The sequence below is a fragment of the Bubalus bubalis genome, chromosome X, assembly GCF_019923935.1.
Source record: "Bubalus bubalis isolate 160015118507 breed Murrah chromosome X, NDDB_SH_1, whole genome shotgun sequence".
NCBI lineage: Eukaryota > Metazoa > Chordata > Mammalia > Artiodactyla > Bovidae > Bubalus > Bubalus bubalis.
Genome location: NC_059181.1, coordinates 88,381,812 through 88,405,443, shown reverse-complemented (window position 1 = coordinate 88,405,443; position 23,632 = coordinate 88,381,812). Strand labels below are relative to the sequence as shown.

General features: G+C 38.8%; 1 non-coding gene across 1 annotated transcript; it reads left to right on the top strand.

Moving 5' to 3' along the window:
* Window positions 1-20,149: 20,149 nt before the first annotated feature.
* On the top strand, window positions 20,150-20,221 carry TRNAC-GCA. The gene has a single exon. It is a non-coding gene; the product is annotated as a tRNA-Cys (tRNA).
* Window positions 20,222-23,632: the final 3,411 nt, after the last annotated feature.

The window sequence follows — 23,632 nt, the reverse complement described above, 5'->3', positions numbered from 1 at the left end:
ATGCCATGATCTTCGTTTTCTGAATGTTGAGCTTTAAGCCAACTTTTTCACTCTCCACTTTCACTTTCATCAAGAGGCTTTTTAGTTCCTCTTCACTTTCTGCCATAAATGTGGTGTCATCTGCATATCTGAGGTTATTGATATTTCTCCTGGCAATCTTGATTCCAGCTTGTGCTTCTTCCAGCCCAGCGTTTCTCATGATGTACTCTGCATGTAAGTTAAATAAGCAGGGTGACAATATACAGCCTTGACGTACTCCTTTTCCTGTTTGGAACCAGTCTGTTCTTCCATGTCCAGTTCTAACTGTTGCTTCCTGACCTGCATACAGGTTTCTCAAGAGGCAGGTCAGGTGGTCTGGTATTCCCATCTCTTTCAGAATTTTCCACAGTTTATTGTGATCCACACAGTCAAAGGCTTTGGCATAGTCAATAAAGCAGAAATAGATTGCAGCCATGAATTTAAAAGACACTTACTCCTTCGAAGGAAAGTTATGACCAACCTCAATAGCATATTAAAAAGTAGAGATATTACTTTGCCAACAAAGGTCCGTCTAGTCAAGGTTATGGTTTTTCCAATGGTCATGTATGGATGTGAGAGTTGGACTGTGAAGAAAGCTGAGCGCCGAAGAATTGATGCTTTTGAACTGTGATGTTGGAGAAGACTCTTGAGAGTCCCTTGGACTGCAAGGAGATCCAACCAGTCCATTCTAAAGGAGATCAGTCCTGGGTGTTCTTTGGAAGGACTGATACTGAGGCTGAAACTCAGGTACTTTGGCCACCTCATGCGAAGAGTTGACTCATTGGAAAAGACCCTGATGCTGGGAGGGATTGGGGGCAGGAGGAGAAGGGGACAACAGAGGATGAGATGGCTGGATGGCATCACCAATTCAATGGACATGAGTTTGAGTGAACTCCGGGAGTTGGTGATGGACAGGGAGGCCTGGCGTGCTGCGATTCATGGGGTCGCAAAGAGTCAGACACAACTGAGCAACTGAACTGAACTGAACTGGCCTAGTTCTACCTTTGATAGCTTAAAGTTGGGAATAATATATTTCTTTAGAAACTGTAACTTTTATTTTCAAAAGGAATGCAACAGGAAAGGGGTTATTCCCCAAATTCAACCTACAAAACTATTATAACATTGTATAATTGATGTCTATCAAAAAATCAACTCCTAACATTATAATCATCTAGAGTACTTGTTACAAACACACATTTTTGACAAATATCTCCCCATACACACACACACACACTTGTACAAAATCAGAATCTCTGTACATATGGCCTTGGAATCTTCATTTTGGGAGTTCCCATGAAATTATGTTCTCCAAAACTGCTTCAAAAATTCTCACTATAGAACCTGTTTCAACTGAGCAGTGCAGAAGCAGTTTCCTTATAACCAAAGAGCCTAATCATTTATCCTTCATAATTAAGGGCTCTTGAAAGTCAAAATGGTTGTTACCATAGCTGGAAAATTGAGGGTACACACCAAGTAAATCTATGTGGAGAATAAGCATTGTTCACCCTTAGTAGAAGGCAAGAAGAAAAATGGAAAATGAATAAAATAAAAACAAGTTGCTATCTCTATTAAATAGACAAATGTTTACTTACAGTACTCAGCTTTATTGAATATGTAGGCATTTTCATACTCACTGAGAGAGTAAATTGCTATATCCATTTTTTTTTGCTTCCATTCACTGTAAGTATCAAAAGCTCTATACTTTGCATGCTCCATGTCTCACAAATTCTACTGCTTAGACTTTGTCCTAAAGAAATAATTAAAAAAAAAAAGAAAGAATCAGAGCAGTGAGCAAATTTTTAGCTATAAGCATTTTTATTTAAAGATTTCATACATTTTCAGGGAGCTTTTTTAACCTAAGAATCAACTACATGGACTATTGAATCAAAAGGAAATGAACATAGATTCCTACTAGCCACATACACAAAAATACATCCCAGGTAGATTAAAGATGAAAATGTGAAAAATACAAATAAAATATTGAAATGAAAATTAAGAAAAACTTGTATAGTCTTGTGTTGTGATTATCTTCTTAAGCATGAAAGAAAATCCAGAGATTGTTAAGGAAAAAAATATAAATATCTAAAAGCAAGAAATAGCCTGGAAGAAAAATATTTGCAATAGCATGACAGATAACAGGAAAATATCTCTAATGCCCCAATAGCTTTTGCAAATGGAAAGGAAAAAATAAACAAATCTATAAAAATATGTACATACCATATTACATAAAATTCCATTGCTTTGTATTATAATAGAGATACATATCCGAGATATATGATATATACACAGAATGCTTAGATGGATGTTTATTGTGACATTGTAAAAGCCAAGATATTAGAAATAGCTAACTCATCAAAAGGAAAAGGTCAAATAAACTGTGGTCTAGCTATATACTAAGAAAAGTACATGGTAGTTAAAAAGAATGAGATTCTTTTTTTTTTTAATTTTAATTGGAGGCTAATTACTTTAAAATATTGTAGTGGTTTTTGCCATACATTGACATGAATCAGCCAAGAATGAGATTCTTATGGTGAATATTGCTGAGTAAAGACATTATATACCTTTATGTTGCTATTGTCACAAGTAATGAATTACCTAGTTCACCTTAATATAATTTGCTTTAACCACACATTCAATTTCAACTTCCTTCCCACGATTAAATATTTATCAGCTTTGTGGATATCCATCTAAAAATTAATATATTTCTGTTTTGTATTTTAGCTAAATATTATAATGTTACATTATGACTTTCAGGAGCTCTTAATTATGAATTATAAACTAGTAGGCTCTCTGATTATAAGAAGACTCCTGTACAGCTCACCTGAAACTGAGTCTATGGTTATGTATGAACATCAACTTTACAGTTATTGTTTTGTGCATTTGTCTTTTAAGTCATATAGAAGAAAAAGAGAAGTTATAAACCAAATATGCAAAACTATTTGCTTTTGTATTTAGTTATGTAGTTATCTCTACCATTGTTGTTTATGTCTTCATATGACTTTGAGATATGCATTTACCTCGTGTCCCTTCATTTCAGCTTGAAAGTCTTATAGGATGTTCCAAAGGTCAGTGAATACAAATGCAATGAATCTATTTTCTATAGTATAAATATAATTTATGCTATTCAAACTATTCCCCTGTTGATTAGCATTCAAGCTATTTCTATATTTTGCCCACTAAAAGAATTGCTACCTGCCATGAGCATGCTTGTACATATATTCAAACTACTGGTGCTTTTATTTCTGTAGAATAGATTCTGGAAAGTAAAACTGCTTGATCAGAAAGTACATGTTCTGGGAATTCTCTGGTGGTCCCGTGGTTAGGACTCTGCACTTTTCCTGTGAGGAATTGGGGTTCAGTCCCTGGTAGGGGAACTAAGATCCAGCAAGGTGAGTAGCAAGGCCAAAAAGAAAAAAAAAAAGTTCGTGTTCTTTTACTTTTTCCAGCTTTCATTGCACATATGTTGGGGCCATTGAATGTACTATAAGACACATCTAAGGCTTATAAACAATGCAGGGTGATCTCTCCACACTCCTTTCAGTAACCTTGGAAACCATGTGTGCCATCTGGATCACATAAAACTGTGAGATGAATGCAGGCTAGATATCCAAACAATCAATGGAGGAGAGCCAAGCTGGAGAGCCAATAACTCTCATGAACTGACATGAAGGAATAATAAACCATTTTAAAGTCAGTGAGTCAGGAAGATCCCCTGGAGGAGGAAATAGCAACTCACTCCAGTATTCTTGCTTAATCCCATGGACAGAGGAGGCTGGTGAGCAACAGTCCATGCTGTCACAGAGTCAGACATGACTGAGCAGCCACATCTTAACATCTTGACAAAGTCAGTGAGATAGCCTCATTAATCTTTTTGAACTGTGGTCTTGGAGCAGACTCTTGAGAGTCCCTTGGACTGCAAGGAGATCCAATCAGTCCATTCTGAAGGAGATCAGCCCTGGGATTCCTTTGGAAGGAATGATGCTAAAGCTGAAACTCCAGTACTTTGGCCACCTCATGCGAAGAGTTGACTCATTGGAAAAGACTCTGATGCTGGGAGGGATTGGGGGCAAGAGGAGAAGGGGACAACAGAGGATGAGATGGCTGGATGGCATCACTGACTCGATGGACGTGAGTCTGAGTGAACTCCAGGAGTTGGTGATGGACAGGGAGGCCTGGCATGCTGCGATTCATGGGGTTGCAAAGAGTCGGACACGACTGAGCAACTGATCTGATCTGATCTGATCTAACCCAGTTTCAATCTCTTCTCCACAAACACTTACCAGTTTGACAGCTATCCATCTAGAAATTTATATATTTCAGTATACATTTTAACTAAATGTTATAAAATTACATTTACTGCCCTACTGTTTTTACTTAAAAATATTCCTAGAGATGCTTCAAAAAAGAATCTCATTCTTTTTAATGACTATGTAGTTTTGTTAGACACAGCATAGTTTATTTGATCTTTCCCTCCTGATGACTTGGGCTATTTCCAATATTTTGACTCTTACAAACAATCCCACAGTAAAAATCCATCTATGCATTTTTGAGCATGCGTGTACATATATCTCCATAGTAATACAAAGCAGTGCAAGTGTTAGGTCATATAGCATGTACATAATTTTACTTGTTTGTTTATTTACCAGTGTATGCCAGAAGCACATAATCATCTTGAAAGTCCTGTTGAATACTGATGTAAAAATTCTCAACTAAATGCTACCAAACTAAACTAGCAGCATATTGAAAGGATTTTACATCATGATGAAATAGGATTTGTCCATGAAATGAAAGAGTGATTCAATACATGAAAATCAAGTAATGTCATATAGTTTACATTATATATATATTAATATGTACATTATATGTTACATTAATATAAGAAAGGTAAACACATTGTCTCAATACAAAAGAAAGTATTTGACAAATTCCAACATTGTTTTATAATACAAACACTCAACAAACTAAGAATATAAGAGAGTTGTCTTACATGATAAAGGACATTTATAAGAAACTCAAAACTAAATTATACTCAACAGTAAAGGATTGAAATCTTTCTATGTAATATCAGAAACAAGACAAGGTTGCCTGCTTTCATCAATATTTTACTGAACGTTCTAGCCAGGGAAATTAAGCAAGAAAAAGACATTAATCAAATCCAAATTGGAAAAAAAGTATCTTTATTTGCAGATGATGTGACACTATATGGGCTTCTCTGGTGGCTCAGATGGTAAAGAATCCGCCTGCAATTCAGGAGATCTGGGTTCAATCACTGGGTTGGGAAAATCCCCTGGAGGAGGGCATGGCAATCCACTCCAGAATTCTTGCCTGGAGAATCCCCATGGACAGAGGAGCCTGGTGGGCTGTACAGTCCATGGGGTCGCAAAGAGTTGGACACGACTGAGCAACTAAGCACATCATATATAATAAATCCCAAAGAGTATGTAAGAAGGCTGCTGCTGCTGCTGCTAAGTCACTTCAGTCGTGTCCGACTCTGTGTGACCCCGTAGACGGCAGCCCACCAGGCTCCCCCATCCCTGGGATTCTCCAGGCAAGAACACTGGAGTGGGTTGCCATTTCCTTCTCCAATGCATGAAAGGGAAAAGTGAAAGGGAAGTCGCTCAGTCATGTCCGACTCTTGGCGACCCCATGGACTGCAGCCCACCAGCTCCTCCATCCATGGGATTTTCCAGGCAAGAGTACTGGAGTTGGGTGCCATCGCCTTGTCCATGCAAGAAGGCTGCTAGAGCTAATAGATGAACTAACTTGGCAAACTGCAAGACACAAGATAGCCGTCCAAATTCTGTTGTATTTTTGTATACTAGCAATGAGGAATCCAAAAATGAAATTAAGAAAACTATTCTATGCACAAAAGCATGATAAAGAGCAGAACACTTAGGAATAAAGTTATCCAAGGAAGTTCAATATTCATACACTGAAAATTACAAAACCATTGAAAGTAATGAAATAAGACCTAAATAAATGGAAAGATACCCCATGCTCATGAATTAGAAGATCTATATTCTTATAGTGGCAATAATTCCCAAAGCAATCTACAGATTCAATGTGATTCCTTTCAAAACAAGAACAATCCATTTTCCCAAAACGGATAAGCTAACAAAAATTCTTATGGAATTTTTGAAATCCCAAATAGGTTAAAAAAATCTTGAAGGGAAAACAAAGTAAAAAAAGACTCACATTTTCTTATTAAAAAATCCTATAAATTTATAGTAATCAAAGGAGTGTACTACTGACATAAGGATAGATATATAGATAAATGGAATAGAATTTAGAATCCAGAAATTTTTTTATGGCCAATTAATTTTTGACAAGAGTGACAAGTCCATTCAATTGGAGAAAGTATAAGCTGTTCCATAAGTGGTAATGAGACAACTGGATATCTGCACGTAGAAGAGTGAATTTAGACTTCAATTCACATTATATTCAAAAACAAACTAAAAATGGATTAAAGATCTAAGTGAAGAAGCTAAAACCATAAAACTTTTGAAACAAAACAGAAGCAATTCATTAGCCAAAAAAAAAAAAAAAAGATGAATTGGACTTCATCAAAATTAAAAACATTTGTCCATCAAAGGATACGATCAGAGACTTCCCTGGAGGTCCAGTGGTTAAGACTCTGTGCTTCCACTGCAGGGGGCTCATGTTTGATCCCTGGCCAGGGAACTAAGATCCCACATGCCATGCCATGTGGCATGGCCAAAACAAAACAAAACAAACAAATAAATAATCTTTTTTAAAAAGGCACACTATCAAAAAAGTGAAAAGACAACCTACATAATGGAAGAAATATTTCTAAATAATATATCTGATAAAGGTCTAGTGTTAGAATATATGGGCTTCTCTGATGGCTCAGCTGGTAAAGAATCTGCCCGCAATGCAGGAGACCTGGGTTCAATCCATGGGTTGGGAAGATCCCCTGGAGAAGGGAAAGGCTACCCATTCCAGTATTCTGGTCTGGAGAATTCCATGGAATAGTTCATGGGGTCTCAAAGAGTCAGACATGAATGAGCAACTTTCACATTAGAATATATAAAGAATTCCTGCAATTCAACAACAAAAAGACAAACAACCCAATTTAAAAATTTTGCAAAGGACTTTAATATAGACTTTTCTCCAGAAAGGATACAATTGGTCACAAGGAGCATTAAAATATGTTCAACATTATTAGTCATTAGAGAAATAGAAATCAAAACCACAATGAGATACCACTTACACCCACTATGATGGCTCTAATCCATAAAACTGAAAATAACAAGAGTTGGTAAGAACATGAAAAATTGTAATCCTGGGCTTCCCTGGTGGAGAATTCACCTTCAATATATGAGACAGGAGTTTGATCCTTGGTCCTGGAAGATCCCACACACCACAGAGCAACTAAGCCCGTGCGCCACAACCACCGAGCCCATGCACCCTAGAGCCTGTGCTCCACAACAAGAGAAGCCACTGCAATGAGAAGCCTGTGCACTGCAACTAGAGAGTAGCCACCACTCGCTGCAACTGGAGAAAAGCCTGCATGCAGCAATGAAGACCCAGCACAGCTGGAAAAAAAATGTAATCCTTACAGATTGCAAATGTGAATGTAAAATGGTACAGCGCCTGTAGAAAAGTGAGTTCTTCAAAAGGTTCAACATAGAGTTACTATATGATCCAATAATTATACTAGAAATGAACCCCTTTTCAGAATTTAAAAAAGGTATTCAAACAGTTGTACAGAAATTTTTATAGCAACACTATTCACAATAGCCTAAAGATGGAAACAACCCAGATGTCCATCAAATGATGAGCTGACAAACAAAATGGGATATACCCATGCAATGGACTACCATTCAGTCCTAAAAATGAATGAAGTACTGATACATTCTACAGTGTGGATGAACCTTGAAAACATTATGCCAAGTGAAAGAAGCCAAACATGAAAGGTCACATATTGCATGATGCCATTTGTATGAAATATCAAAATATGTAAATACATAAAGACAAAAAGCAAATTAGTGATTCCCAGGGCTGGGGACAGGGCAGAAAGGGGAGTGACTGTTTAACGGGTACAAGATATCCTTTGGGACTAATGCAAATGTTTTGGAACTAGATAGAAGTGACAGTTGTGCAGCTTTGTGAGCGTACTAAATGCCACTGAATCGCACACTTAAAATAATTTTATTATATGTGAATTTCACCTCAATATAAAATTATATGCATTTTCATGTTTAGAAATATTTCCAAATTTTGCTCCTAAGAGTTTGTACCAATTTACAGTGGCATCGGCAATGCATGAGACTATTCCCTTCACATCACCAGGACTATATTAAAAACCTTTTTGATCTCTAGTCTTTTCAGACTACCCCAGCTCATGAAGACTGTCACTCTCTCTAAACTATTTTTGACCTTCACCTTTTAGTCCATAATCATTCTCTAAGTATGCTCGTGTCAATGGGCTTTACCTACTTAACAGAAAATCATTGCCAACAGGTCAGTTGTGTCCTCTTAAACCTGTCTCAGTGATAGAAACAAAGTGCTTTGCATTAGTGTTTTCTACATTTAGATCCTCAGATTTATACCTGTGTTACAGATATTGTTCTAATTTTACAGATAAAAAACTGAGGTTCAAAGTTTTAGGTAATACTTTTAAACCCTGGAGTGTATCAAGGCTGGGATTCTAGCTTCCCAATCTACCTATCATTCCATGTGTCCTTCTTATGGGCTGATGAGACTTGTTTATCAGCTTCTACACATTTATATTTTAATGGCCATACTATGTAATGCATATATGTATTCATTTAATGACACCCCCTGATGAGGATGAGGGTAGCAGTGAACTTATGTTCTTTAGGCTGAGAAGTCTGGGACTGAGGACCATATAGATTGGCTGGTGTCAAAGTCAAAATGGTATAAAGCAATGTGCAATTTTAAATTACCAGCTTTTCTTTGCTGAATTTGAAAGGCTATTTTTATTATATTCTAAAAGGCAAGTTGTTTCTCGGTCTGTATCAACCTTCCAATGGTATTCCTTAGCTTTTTCTCTATTCTTGGGCAGTCACTTAAAAAAAATATTCTTAATCTATCTGACAGTGGAATTTGCTTTTACTGTTTGTTTTAATCAATTTGTGTATTTGTATATGCATGTGTATTTATAATTCAGAGAAATTTTATTTTTTATTTTTTTAACCATTTATCATTTCTTTATTATTATTATTTTTTTTACTTTACCATATTGTATTGGTTTTGCCATACACTGACATGAATCCTCCACAGGTGTACATGTGTTCCCCTTCCTGAACCCCCCTCCCATCTCCCTCCCCATACCATCCCTCTGTGGTACATATACACAATGGAGTGTTACTCAGCCATTAAAAAGAATACATTTGAATCAGTTCTAATGAGGTGGATGAAACTGGAGCCTATTGTACAGAGTAAAGTAAGCCAAAAAGAAAAACACCAATACAGTGTACTAACGCATATATATATGGAATTTAGAAAGACGGTAACGATAACCCTGTATAAGAGAGAGCAAAAGAGACACAGATGTATAATTCAGAGAAATTTTAAAGCAACATTTTCAAATTCCAAAAAGATTCCTTGTGATTTGAATTGAAACTGAAATGAATTTAAATAAATGAATTTATGCATAATTTTCATCTTTTACAGTAGTTGTCCCACATAAGCTCTTGGGCCCCCAAGTGTACCCAAAGATTGCACTTATTGTCTATCCTCTCAGTATTCCATGGTAACAAGGCTGTGTGAGCTGCTAAAAGCTTACATATAAATAAGTAACTCAAAATTCCTTTTTACCTTGGTGAAGGTGGTGGTTTCTGCCCCACTACATCATCCTCTTAAAAAAATATTCTTCCAGAAGTACCTATTTCATATGATTATGGGAGAAAGTAGAAATAAGATATTAAATAACAGTGGTTTTTATAAGATTTCATATTTGAAAAAATAAATCAATTAAACAGGAACAACATATAATGTATGAATGTCAGCAAGTAACATTCCATAGTATTCCAGGAAAAATATAATTGAGTATCTTAAACCTGAACCATGGCAGTATAACAGGTAATAGGTTTGGGGAAAAGTAGGCAGAGGTGAAAGATAATTAGAAGGATGAATTCTCAGGAATTGGTTATTGATGTGATTGAGGGAAGTGAGGGAATAAAAGTAAAGAATAATATCCAGGTTTCTGATTTGGCATGTAAAAAGATATTGGCATTATTTATCTAGATGGGAAATGGTGGTAGCTTAAATGTGTGTAACGGCAGGAGAGTTGGATTAAAAAAAAAAAACTAGTTCTAGAGGCATATTAAAAAGTTATATCCCAATCAACATCCAAGCAAGTTATTCCGTGGAGATCACAAAATAGTCAAAGGTTTATAAGGCGAGGTAAAAGACCCAGAATAGCCACCACAATACTGAAGAACAATGAAATTGAAAGACTGGCTTCAATGACTACAACAGAAATGCAAGACTTACCCTAAATCTAAAGTAATCATGATACTGTGGTATTTTCAAATGAGAGAAGACTAGATGAATGGAACAGAATAGAGAGCTCAGAAATAGACCCACATATAGTCAATTGACATTTGAGAAAGGAGCAAAGACAATCCAATGGAGCAAAGAGAATCTCTTCAAAAAGTGGTGCTGTGACAACTGGACATCTATATGCAAAAGAATGAATGTAGACACAGACCTTACACCCTTCATAAAAATTAACTCAAAATGCATCACAGACGTAAATGTAAAATGTAAAATGATCAAACTACTAGAAGGTAACATAGAAAATCTAGATGACATTGGATGTTGGGCATGGCAATGACTTTTTAGATATTACACTAAAACCATGATACATGAAATACTTGACAAGATGGATTCATTAAAATGAAAAACTGCTCTGCAAAAAACAATATCAAGAGAATTAGAAGACAAGCCACAGACTGGGAGAAAACATTTGCAGAAAACACAACTGAGAAAGGACCATTATCCAAACTATACAAAGAATTCTTAATAATAAGAAAACAAAAAACATGATTTAAAAATGGGCCAAAGCCCTTAACAGACACCTCGCCAAGGAAGAGCCACAGATAAGTATATGAAAAGATGCTCTACATCCTAACTCATCATCTAAATACAAATTAAAACAAGATACACTGTACACTTATTAGAAAGATCGACATCTACAACATTGACAACACCAATTGCTGTCAAGGATGTGAAACAATAAGAACTCTCATTCAATGCTGATGGGGCTGAAAAATGGTTTAACCACTTTGGAATACTGGCAGTTTCTTAAAAAGTAAACATCCACTTATCATATGATCCAGCAATCATGCTCCTTGGTATGTACACAAACGAGCTGAAAACTTATGTCCATATAAAAATGTGCACACAGACGTTTGTAGAAGTTTTCTTCATCATTGTCAAAACCTGGAAGCAACCAAGATGATTTTTACTAGGTGAATCGATAAATAAATGGTGGTACATACAGACAGTGGAATCTTATTCAGAACTAAAAACGAATGAGCTAAAAACCATGAAGACATGGAGGAGTCTTAAATGCATATTACTAAGTGAAGCAAAGCTAGTCTGAAAATGCTACAAACTGTATGATTCCAACTACATGACATTTGGGGAAGATGCATGGGTCATGGTGGAGAGTTCTGACAAAACGTGGTCCACTGGAGAAGGGAATGACAAACCACTTCAGTATTCTTGCCTCGAGAACCCCATGAACAGTATGAAAAGGATGAAAATGCAAAATGATATGACACTGATAGATGAGCCCCCAGGTTGGTAGGAGTCCAATATGCCGCTGGGGAAAACGTAGAAATAGCTACAGAAAGAATGAAGAGGTGGGCCAAAGTGGAAAGCACACCCAGTTGTGGATGTGTCTGGTGGTGAAAGGCCGATGCTGTAAGGAACAATATTACATAGGAACACGAAATGTTCGGTCCATGAACCAAGGTAAATTGGACGTGGTCAAGCAGGAGATGTCAAGAGTGAACATCGACATTTTAGGAATCAGTAAACTAAAATGGACAGGAATTGGCAAATATAATTCAGATGACCATTATATCTACTACTGTGGCCAAGAAGCCCTTAGAAGAAATGGAGTAGCCTTCAAAGTCAACAAGAGTCCAAAATGCAGCACTTGGGTGTAATCTCAAAAACGACAAAATGATCTCTGTTCATTTCCAAGGCAAACCATTCAATATCACAGTAATCCAAGTCTATGCCCCAACCATTAATGCCGGAGAAGCTGGAGTTGAATTGTTCTCTGAAGACTTACAAGACCTTCTAGAACTAACACCAAAAAAGATGTCCTTTTCATCACAGGGGACTGGAATGCAATGGTAGGAAGTCAAGAGATACCTGGAGAAACAGGCAAGTTTGGTCTTGGACTACAAAATGAAGCCAGGCAAAGGCTAACAGAGTTTTGCCAAGAGAACACACTGGTCATAACAAACACCCTCTTTCAACAATACAAGAGATAACATGGACATCACCAGATGGTCAATACCAAAATCAGATTGATTATATTCTTTGCAGACAAAGATGGAGAAGCTCTATACAGTCAGCAAAAACAAGACCTGGAGCTGTGGCTCAGATCATGAGCTTCTTATTGCAAAATTCAGGATTAAATTGAAGAAAGTAGGGAAAACCACTAGACCATTTAGGTATGACCTAAATCAAATCCCTTATGATTATACAGTGGAAGTGATGAATAGATTCAAGGGATTAGATCTGATAGACACAGTGCCTGAAGAACTATGGGTGGAGGTTTGTGACATTGTACAGGAGGCAGTGATCAAGACCATCCCCAAGAAAAAGAAATGCAAAAAGGCAAAATGGTTGTCTGGGGAGGCCTTACAAATAGCTGTGAAAAGAAGAGAAGCAAAAGGCAAAGGAGAAAAGGAAAGATATACCCATTTGAATGCACAGTCCCAAAGAATAGCAAGGAGAGATAAGTAAGCCTTCTTCAGTGATCAGTGTGAAGAAATAGAGGAAAACAATAGAATGGGAAAGACTAGACATCTCTTCGAGAAAATTAGAGATACCAAGGGAACATTTCATGCAAAGATGGGCACAATAAAAGACAGAAATAGTATGGACCTAGCACAGGCAGAAGATATTAAGAAGAGGTGGCAAGAATGCACAGAACAACTATACAGAAAAGATCTTAATGACCCAGATAACCACAATGGTGTGATCACTCACCTAGAGCCAGACATCCTGGAATGCAAAGTCAAGTGGGCCTTAGGAAGCATCACTATGAACAAAGCTAGTGGAGATGATGCTGTGAAAGTGTTTCACTCAATATGCCAGCAAATTTGGAAAACTCAGCAGTGACCACAGGACTGGAAAAGGTCAGTTTTCATTCCAATCCCTAAGAAAGGCAATGCCAAAGAATGCTCAAACTCACACAATTGCACTCATCTCACATGCTAGCAAAGTAATGCTCAAAATTCTCCAAGTCAGTATGTTAACTGTGAACTTCCAGATGTTCAAGCTGGATTTAGAAAAGGCAGAGGAATCAGAGATCAAATTGCCAACATCTGTTGGATCACAGAAAAAGTGAGAGTTCCAGAAAAACATCTACTTCTGCTTTATTGACAATGCCAAAGTCTTTGTGTGGATCACAACAAACTGTGGAAAACTCTTAAAGAGATGGGAATACCAGACCATCTGACCTGCCTCCTGAGAACTCTGTATAGAGGTAAGAGGCAACAGTTAGAACTGGGCATGGAACAATGGACTGGTTCCAAATTGGGAAAGGAGTACGTCAAGGCTATATATTGACACCCAGCTTAGTTAACTTATATGCAGAGTACATCAAGTGAAACGCTGGACTGGATGAAACACAAGGTGGAATCAAGATTGCCAGGAGAAATATCAATAACCTCAGATACGTAGATGACACCACACCTATGCAGATATGCATATGATACCACACTTATGGCAGAAATCGAAGAAGAACTAAAGAGCCTCGTGATGAAAGTGAAAGAGGAGAGTGGAAAAAGCTGGCTTAAAACGCAACATTCAGAAAACTAAGATCATGGCATCTGGTCCCATCACTTCATGGTAAATAGGTGGGGAAACAATGGAAACAGTGATAGACTTTATTTTGAGGAGCTCCAAAATCACTGCAGATGGTGACTGCAGCCATGAAATTAAAAGATGCTTGCTCCTTGGAAGAAAAGTTATGACCAACCTGGACAGCATATTAAAAAGCAGATAAATTACTTTGTCAACAAAGGTCCATCTAGTCAAAACTATGGTTTTTCCAGTAGTCATGTATGGATGTGAGAGTTGGACCACAAAAAAAGCTGAGTGCCACAAGAAGTGATGCTTTTGAACTGTGGTGTTGGAGAAGACTCTTGAGAGTCCCTTGGACAACAAAGAGATCCAACCAGTCCATCCTAAAGGAAATCAACGCTGAATATTCATTGGAAGGACTGATGCTGAAGCTGAAACTCCAATACTTTGGCCACCTGATGTGAAGAATTGACTCATTTGAAAAGACCCTGATGGTGGGAAAGATTGAAGGTGAGAGGAGAAGGGAACAACAGAGGATGAGATGGTTGGATGGCATCACTGATGCAATGGACATGAGTTTGAGTAGGCTTTGGGAGTTGGTTATGGACAGGGAGGCCTGGAGTGCTCCAGTCCATTTGGTCAAAATGAGTCGGACACGACTGAGTGACTGAACTGAACTGATGTGTGTGGAGAAGGATGTACTAATTCTTCAAGATGTATCTGTGATTGAGATGAGACTGTAGTTCCCATAGTTTAAGAAGGGAGTTTATGACATAACAAAGCAAGTCACAAAGCTAGTAAGAGACAGAGTGTGGATTTGGTTCCAATGCCTTGAATCTTAGCAACTGAGCTATCCTGGGGCTATTATGGGTACAATTTTTATATTTTCACTAATGTTTTTCTGATTATACTATTAGTTAATAAGAAACTTACATTATACTTTCTTACTGCAATCATGTATTTTTCTATTTGTCCTGTTATTCTGATTTTTATTTTTTGCTTTATGTCTTTAGGTGCATATAAATAAAGAATTAGTATACCTATTAAATGTCCCTTTTTATCTGTATGAATGTCCATTGCTTTGAATTCTACCTTGTTTAATATTTAAACAGCAGTATCAGTGTTCTTATAGATACAATTTGCATAATATACCTTTCAGTATTCTCTTAGGTTCACCCATTCTTTGTTCCTATATCAATGTGAATCTAATAGAACCATCTCATAAATCTTTTTACTGGAACACTGAGGGGCAGAATGGAGATTTAAACTCAACTAGAAGTGACAAGTTTTAACACTTAGACTCTTAGAGCCTGAGCTATATTACTTCCCTGAATACTGCAAGTCCTCTCTCCTCAGTCTCCATGCTCTCCTTGGCAGATCCCATTTACTACAATTCCACATGTCTAGCTGGAACTACTCTTTGGCCCTACAGACTTTTGTCCAATCTCAAGTGGAACTCTCCTCCTGAATGTCCCAAACTTACCTCAGTCTCAACAGGTCCAAATTTGTTTCACCATTAATTGAGATTAACTCTGCTTGTCCATGAGGTTGCAAAGAGTCGGACAGGACTGAGCCACTAAGTTCACACTGTTTCTCTGTCTCAGGTTTCCTGCTCAGTGATTTTCGAGTTGCAGTGTTAGTTCTGGTCACAAGGTGACCCTGTACTCTACTTTTTAAGTTTCTTCAATAGACATTCAAATTTTGTTAAAAGAGAAAAATAAATCTGCCATTATTAAAAAAAAAGTTAGGGGATATTCTTTACCTCACAATACCTATTCACTTTTGAAAATGTGTATGAATCACAAACACAGACAAAATCTACTTGGCACATTTCTTTCCCACAAAATACGCATTCATGCAACTAATGCCTCTCTTCACCCATTGCTGACAACTGTCTTAATTTTCTACTTAATAGCTTTTCTCTGTGTCCTAGTTTACACTTCTGCACAGTTTCTGTTTTCCCTAAGTTCATCTTCCTCACAAGTTGGACTTACTATGATTACCTCTCAAGTCCTCAATATTAGGGACTCCATGTTTTTCCATTTTGCTTTGTTTCATTTTTGATTCCCAGCATCAACAGACTGATTATCTCCCCCATCCCCAGTTTTATCCAATGAGAGGGAAACATGGCTCCCTTTAGAAGAAACAATAGGATTGGAATTTGCCAGTACGAAAATATCTAAAAAATATATAATTTTGAAATTATATTTAAGAAAATAGGTGGCTGTTACAATCATTGCTTTAATGGATGTATTATTTGTTTTATTGAGAAACTGAGAGCACTGATTCTGGACCCAACAGTTTTGGCTATATCCTGGATTTACAACTTACTAGCTGTACAATTTTAGGTAAGTTGCTTAATGTCTATATGCTTCTGGAGAAGGCAATGGCAGCCCATTCCAGTACTCTTGCCTGGAAAATCCCATGGATGGAGGAGCCTAGTAGGCTGCAGTCCATGGGGTCGCTAAGAGTCAGACACGACTGAGCGACTTCACTTTCACTTCTCACTTTCATGCACTGGAGAAGGAAATGGCAACCCACTCCAGTGTTCTTGCCTGGAGAATCCCAGGGACGGGGGAGCCTGGTGGGCTGCCGTCTATGGGGTCACACAGAGTTGGACACGACTGAAGTGACTTAGCAGCTAAATGCTTCAGTTTCCTCCTATGTAAAATGGGTACATTGATAGTATAGCCCTCACAGATTCCTTACGAGAAACGGATTGATTAGTACCTGTAAATAGGTGATAACACTGTCTTGAATATGGTGTACATTTAAAGTATGTTATGAATATTTTTATTATTACCATCATTTTCTGTGTTTAACATGATGACATATATATATATATTCATTCAGAATTGCTTTAATGGCAATAATATTATAACTGTACAAAAAATTACCATCTAAAACTTGGATGTTGAAGTAAATAACAATATAAAAATTACCTTTTATCACACATCCATTCCCAAATGTCTTTTGTGGTGAATTTCTTCATGACTTTTTCTATTGTGTATGTACATTCCTATATATATTTATGCACCTTACTTTCTTGATTATTAGATTACAGCATTAACAACATACACTATTGATTCAGTAACATTTTTTAAGAAAAAATAACATTATCATATAAAATCTACACATGTTTTTTATGATATATTCAAATGTGAGAAATGTTGAAAGATTCTAAGAACATTGATCCTAACATAGAATAAAACAATTTAGGTCATGTGATATATGCATTGCTACAATCCTTGATATTTTGATGTACTTCCTTGTAGTCTTTTTCTAGGCTTAATTTTTGTGTCCCCTTGAAATTCATATGTTGAAATATATCCCTGCTGTGATGTTAAATGGAGGTTGATGGAGCCTTTATGAATGGGATCAGTGCTACTATAAGAAAAAACACTCCAGAAATCTCCCTTGCTTTTTCCAAAATATGAGAACACACAAAGGATATTGCAGTCTATGAATGAGGAAGTTGGCCCTTTCCAGAAACCAAACCTGCCAGTGTCTTGATCCTAGACTTCCTGCCCCAGAACAGGGAAAAATAAATTTCTATTATTTAATCCATCCATTCTGTGGTATTATTATTGTAGCCCAAATGAACTATGCTATGCTATGCTATGTTAAGTCACTTCAGTTGTGTCCGACTCTGTGTGACCCCATAGACGGCAGCCCACCAGGCTTCCCCATCCCTGGGATTCTCCAGGCAAGAACACTGGAGTGGGTTGCCATTTCCTTCTCCAATGCATGAAAGTGAAAAGAGAAAGTGAAATCACTCAGTCATGTCCGACTCTTAACGACCCCATGGACTGCAGCCTACCAGGCTCCTCCGTCCATGGGATTTTCCAGGCAAGAATACTGGAGTGGGGTGCCATTGCCTTCTCCGAAATGAACTAAGACAGTGCTTAATATAATTGTTTCCACTATACTACCAGTGGTTCTTCAGTGTTAGTACATGATCAAAATCATGTTAATAATATATGTTCTGGGGCCCAGTTGAAAAATGTGTTTGATTCATGTAATCCAGGGGAGGGCGCCAAAATTTATGTTATTAGTAAGACAGAGTGTTACCAAGTCCAAGCTCTTACTGCTTGCCACAGACCAGGTCAATAAATTAAAAGACAAGGTATTGGGGCAAAGGACAGCGACCTTATTTAGAAAGCCAGTAGACCGATAAGATGGTGGACTAGTGTCCCAAAGAATCCTCTTACTAGAGTCAGAATTCAGACTTCCTTTATACAAAGAGGAGAGAGGTTGTGGTTGGTTGTTGCAAACTTACTGGTGCTCACCAGACCCCAGAGGAGATGTAATACTTTGTTCTTGCAGCTATCCAGGTAGGTCTGATCACAATATTCCTGTAAACCTCCAACAAGACAAATGTTATTCTCTGTTCTACAACTTTTAACTCTATATGAATAGAAAGTGTTAGACCTTTAAAGGTCAAGCCTGGAAGGCAGAGACTTGAGAAAGAACTGTAATGTATATTTCAGGCTACAGGAAACATTCCTTTACAAAGGTTCAGAGCAAGCATAACTAAGCACAGGTAACAGAGAACAAAAGTTAGAGGTAAAGGAATAGACCCAATATTGAGTCAGGTTTGTTCTTCTCTGTTAAAATAGGAAATTTTAAAACAAGTAGTCTGTGTGAGAAATTATTTGTGTTTTGATTTAGCATGCCATCTGGTCTCTACTGGGCTTCCTGGTGACTCAGTGGGTAAAGAATCTGCCTGCAATGCAGACAGATGTGGGTTCGCTCCCTGGGTTGGGAAGATCCCCTGGAGGAGGGCATGGCAACCCACTCCAGTGTTGATATCTGAAGAATCCTATGGACAGAGGAGCCTAGTGGGCTATAGCCCGACAGGGTTACAAAGAGTCAGACACTGAGCATGCATCATGTCGGTCTCTACTAGGCTCCTTAGGAAATACATGTCTTTGCCTCTAGAGAAATGAAATAACTTACCTGCTGTTCTTTAGTCAAGAGTAGAACTGGGTAAAGGACTTGAGGACCCCCAGAGTCAAAATGGCTTTATTAAACATTTATTCAACATTTACAATATGGCAAACATTGTAATAGACATTCGGAATATAAGGGTGATAAAGAAACTGTATGTGCTAAGAGAATGGCACAGTTCTGCAGAGGAGTTATTGCTAACACTTTTAGGATTTTTTTTTAATCTTACAAAATATTTTAAACTCTTTTCATGTAGTGATAATATCAGATTTGGGGAATGTTACACAGTTTTGATCAAAAAAGTGAATATCTCTGTAATTTATATATATGTTGCCCTAGTGAATGGGTCTGCCCATTTCTGTGAGAGACTGTAGAGCACCCTGAGAGAGAAGTCACCTCTGGAAATAACATGGCAGGCAGAAAAAGTCAACGTTGTCGCCATCTGGAGATTATTCTTACAAATTTTCACTAGTAGAAAAGAAATACAGTCGTTATTATAATTAAGATAATAAGTGGCTGACTCCAAGTGTTCAATTCATTATTTTATTTCATTCATCATTTATGTTATTAATGAAATCTCATATTCATGTTTTAACCCAGAGCTCTCCACCCAAATAGAATCATGTCTGAGTCCCTAGAGAGCAGAGGACCTATAAATCAAATAGGAAAGCCCTGTTTTTACTAAAACCTCAGTTAAGATTTTATCTGCTGAGGCACATTTGTGTAGTATCCACCTTCATAAGTGTAACAATAATCTGCTAGAAATCAGGAAGGCTTTGTCATCTTGAGGACTCCAACACGTCAACCACTGTCAGCAGAAGGAAAAAAAAAAAAAAAAAAAAACAAAGGAGAAATGACAGTAGGGTCTAGGAGACATGGCAGTATCCAGAGGAGGGTGGAACCTACTTCTTAGTTGCCTTAAATTGTTCTTGGGCATAGGTAAGATATCCCTCCGGCTTCCTAAATATCACTGGAATTTGGGGTTTGGAAAGAGCAAGGGAGTTGGGTAGGGTCCAAGCCAACAAAGATCACACATACAGTACCTCATCTGATCCACTCAGAGGCCTTGGACACAAAGAGTATTCCCTTTTCCACAGATGACACCCTTTAAGGGAATGTCAGGGTAATAAAGGTGGCTTCCCTGGTAGCTCAGAGGTTAAAGTGTCTGCCTGCAATGCGGGAGACCCAGGTTCGATCCCTGGGTAGGGAAGATCCCCTGGAGAAGGAAATGGCAACCCACTCCAGTATTCTTGCCTGGAGAATCCCATGGACAGAGGAGCCTGGTGGGCTACAGTCCATGGGGTTGCAAAGAGTCGGACATGACTGAGCAACTTCACTTTCACTTTCACTTTCTTTCAGGGTAATAAATACCAGGGGTTTTACTGCTAAAACAGAAATTCTAAAAAAAAAAAATACACCCTTGAAATGTATTTTTTTGTTCTTTTAACAAGTTTAAAAAGCTGATTGACACATTACTTTAATTACTTTTATTACACTTAAGGGCACAAGTGATAAATACAAATTTGGGGAAAATACAGTTATCACAGAGAAAGAAATTGAATAATTCATAATTATGCCATCTAAAGATAAACGCTCACATTTTAGTATATATATTTTGACTCACTGTTACTATATGTAATACATAAATACATTGTTACTATATGTAATACATAAATACATAAGTATTAAAATGAAAGAATGATAAATTTACTCACTGCTTTCTAACTTTTTTTTTTCACTTTTGAAACACACAATGAACATGTTTCTATTCAAATGAATGAAAACACCTCTGCTGACTAAGAAAAGCTTGTTGATTTGGTCTGAATTCAAATAGATGCTGATAGTATTCAAAGTTTTGAAGCAACTGAATGAGTAAAATTACACCAAGAAAAGGCAAATAAACAGAAAACAAGATTGAAAAGTATTAACCTCAGAGAAAATCTCAGTATTCAAGGGGTAAGGAAAAGTTCATCATGATGATGAGGGTGATCCTGCACCCATGCTAAGTAGCTTCAGTCTCATCCGACTCTTTATGACCCCATGGACCATAGCCCTCCAGGCTCCTCTGTCCACGCGATTCTCCAGGCAAGAATACTGGAGTGGGTTACCATTTCCTTCTCCAGAGGATCTTCCCAACTTAGGGATCGAACCTGTGTCTCCTATCTCCCACATTGGCAGGCGGGTTCTTTACCACTAGCGCCACCTGAGAAACCCTCCAGGGTGGTCCTACTAAAGCTAGATGGACTATACTTAAACTTCAGGGCCCTGAGTTGAACTCTCTCATCTCTTCCGTAAACATTTCCGTATCATCTGCATCCCTATCACGTTATTTACAAACCTAAAATCCTAGGAAAGCAGAGCCCAAGCCCCTCTAATATTGCCTTCAGGCGTCTGTCTTTCATTCCCTCCTAGAGCTTCCTCTCCATTCAGCACAGGGGCAGGATCCCTTCCTTTTGTGTCTTCCCCCCTCCCCCAGGGAACATTTTCCATGTTGAGATCCCCTCCCCCCCACCTTTGGACTCCATTACTTGTAGGAGACAAAATGGGAATGAAAGGACTGAATGCTTGAGGCAAAGATCAGCACCGAGGACAGAGATCCTACTATACGCCTTTCAAGATTCAGATTTCTGTGGTTTCTGAAATACTGTTTTTCACACATGAGAGAACTAGTGCGCCCTCCAGGAGGCCTCCAGACGGAGCTCCGTCTTCCCGCTTGCTTCTCTTCCCTCCACCCTTTTAAACTCGCCAATTGTTCCTTTACATAGACCCTTCCCCAAGCTTCTGAAGGCACAAAAGGGGAGGCTCCGTAGGGGAGCCTCAGATTGAGCTCTGTTCCCGCCCCACCCCCACCCCGCCCACTGTCCCTCGCATAGACTGCGCCTATCTTTGCTGTCTTTGCCGCCGTCGCATTCTCACCTCCAGGCGCGCGAGGTGCTTGGTCCTGATCCGAGGACCCTCACACCTGATGGTTGGGGTCAGGGAAGCGGGAGGTGCCCTGGCAAAAACTCGGTGCGGATCTGCCCCTGCCGGGCCCTTCCTGGCCTCTCCCAGCACTGTATTTCCCAACTTTGTCCCTCCTTATCCATAGCCATCCTCAACTTTTGGTACACCTCCTCTTAAATACTCCCAATGGTGGAAGAGGGGTGACTATTTAAAATAAAACTCATTCTCCGTGTGTCTTTATTTCCTCCTCCTGTGATTCGTTTCTGTGCTCCTACGACCAAGATGTTTTGCACCAAAATGGGCATGGGACATGGGAAGCAGGGGTTTAGTGGAAAGCTTTTCAGCATATTCCCATACTTATGTACTCATAAGAAGAAAAGCTATGACCAACTTAACATACAAAAAGCAGAGACATTACTTTGCCAACAAAGGTCCCTCTAGTCAAAGCTATGGTTTTTCCAGTAGTCATGTATGGATATGAGAGTTGGACTACAAAGAAAGCTGAGCATGGAAGAATTGATGCTTTTGAACTGTGGTGTTGGAGAAGATTCTTGAGAGTCCCTTGGACTGCAAGGAGATCCAACCAGTCCATCCTAAAGGAAATCAACTCTGAATATTTATTGGAAGGACTGATGCTGAAGCTGAAACTCCAATACTTTGGCCACCTGATTGGAAGAACTGACTCCTTGGAAAAAAACCTGATGCTGGGAAAGATTGATGGCTGGATGAGAAGGGGACGACAGAGGATGAGTTGGTTGGATGGCATCACCGACTCAATGGACTGAGTTTGAGGAAGCTCTAGGAGTTTGCGATGGACAGGGAGGCCTGGCATGCTGCAGTCCATGGGGTTGCAAAGAGTCAGACATGACTGAGTGAACTAAACTGAAACTACTTGCCCCCAGCATCACCCAAAATAGACTTTGGGTAAGGAAGCTGTGACCAGAAAGCAGACTCTGATCCATTTGAGGATTCGGCCCTCGGTCCCCAGCCATCCTGGTGCCAGGGTTATCCCAGGGAGCTTCAGTCGGAACACAAGCTTACAGTGTTCCTGAACCATTGCTTCCCCATGCCCTTGTGCCTCCCCCCTCCACCCCCCACCCCTCCCACCCCGCCTCGCATTCCTTGACCAGAAGCTTTTCCTCCTCTGCTAAGAGGAATGGACCCAGGGCCTAGGTAGACTCCCATCTAGTGACACTGTTGCAGGAAAGGGCACCCCTTCCGGGGCCATAAAGTGGGCTCTGGTCTAACACTTGGAAATGAATTGAGCACCTCTTCTGGGGCCTGAAAATGGGCTCTGGTCTAACACTCAGAAGTGAATTGTCCAAGGAGACACATGTGCTGACAAAGCAAGAGATTTTATTGGAAAGGGTGCTGGGGTGGAGAGCAGTAGGGTAAGGGAACCCAGGAGAACTGCTCTGCCACATGGCTGGCAGTCTCAGGTTTTATGGTGATGGGATTAGTTTCCAGGTTGTCTTTAACCAATCATTCTGACTCAGAGTCCTTCCTGGTAGTGCAAGCCTTGTTCAGCAAAGATGGATGCCAGAGAGGATTCTGGGAGGTAGTTGGACATGTGGTGTCTCCTTTTGATCTTTCCCAAACTCTTTCAGCTGGTGGTGGCTTATTAGTTCCATGTTCCTTACCAGGACCTCCTGACATAAAACAACACATGCAAATGGTT